The following is a 466-nucleotide window of genomic DNA, read 5'->3' as shown; positions in this document are numbered from 1 at the left end:
ATAACTTTTTAACGAATAACGAGCGGCGGCTAAAACCTGTTGGAGGTTACTCAGGGTCATGACCTTGACAACAAATGTCAAGGTTAAGATCATGGGGGCTTCCCTAAATAGGATATTTATCATTTTATTTTAACTAAAATTTAAAATTGTTAAATATAACTTAATCATATTAAAAATCATTAATAGATCAATCTTTGTTGCAACAATAAATTGCCATAAAAAAATTATAAACAAAATTTGAGTAAATGATAAAAACTTTGAAATGTATTTTACACAATTTTCTTATTTAAATCTATTTTTTCTAAAAAAAAAGTGATGACGCAAAAATTATATTAAGTAAAAATAAAAAATTATATATGCATATGTTTAAAATTTAATTCTTATTGACATATTTTTCTTATTTTCATATTTTAGTGTCCAATAAAATATGATTATATAATTTACGTTCAAATTTATATATATATAT

The 466-nt window shown here is 21.5% G+C and overlaps 1 protein-coding gene across 4 annotated transcripts in view; it reads left to right on the top strand.

Moving 5' to 3' along the window:
* LOC108760501 (uncharacterized) overlaps positions 1-466 on the top strand; it is a 52,126-nt gene that overhangs the window by 13,157 nt on the left and 38,503 nt on the right. The gene's annotated exons all lie outside the window — the stretch shown is intronic.

The sequence above is a fragment of the Trachymyrmex cornetzi genome, unplaced genomic scaffold, assembly GCF_001594075.2.
Source record: "Trachymyrmex cornetzi isolate Tcor2-1 unplaced genomic scaffold, Tcor1.1 scaffold225, whole genome shotgun sequence".
NCBI lineage: Eukaryota > Metazoa > Arthropoda > Insecta > Hymenoptera > Formicidae > Trachymyrmex > Trachymyrmex cornetzi.
This window is presented reverse-complemented; position numbering and strand designations above follow the sequence as displayed.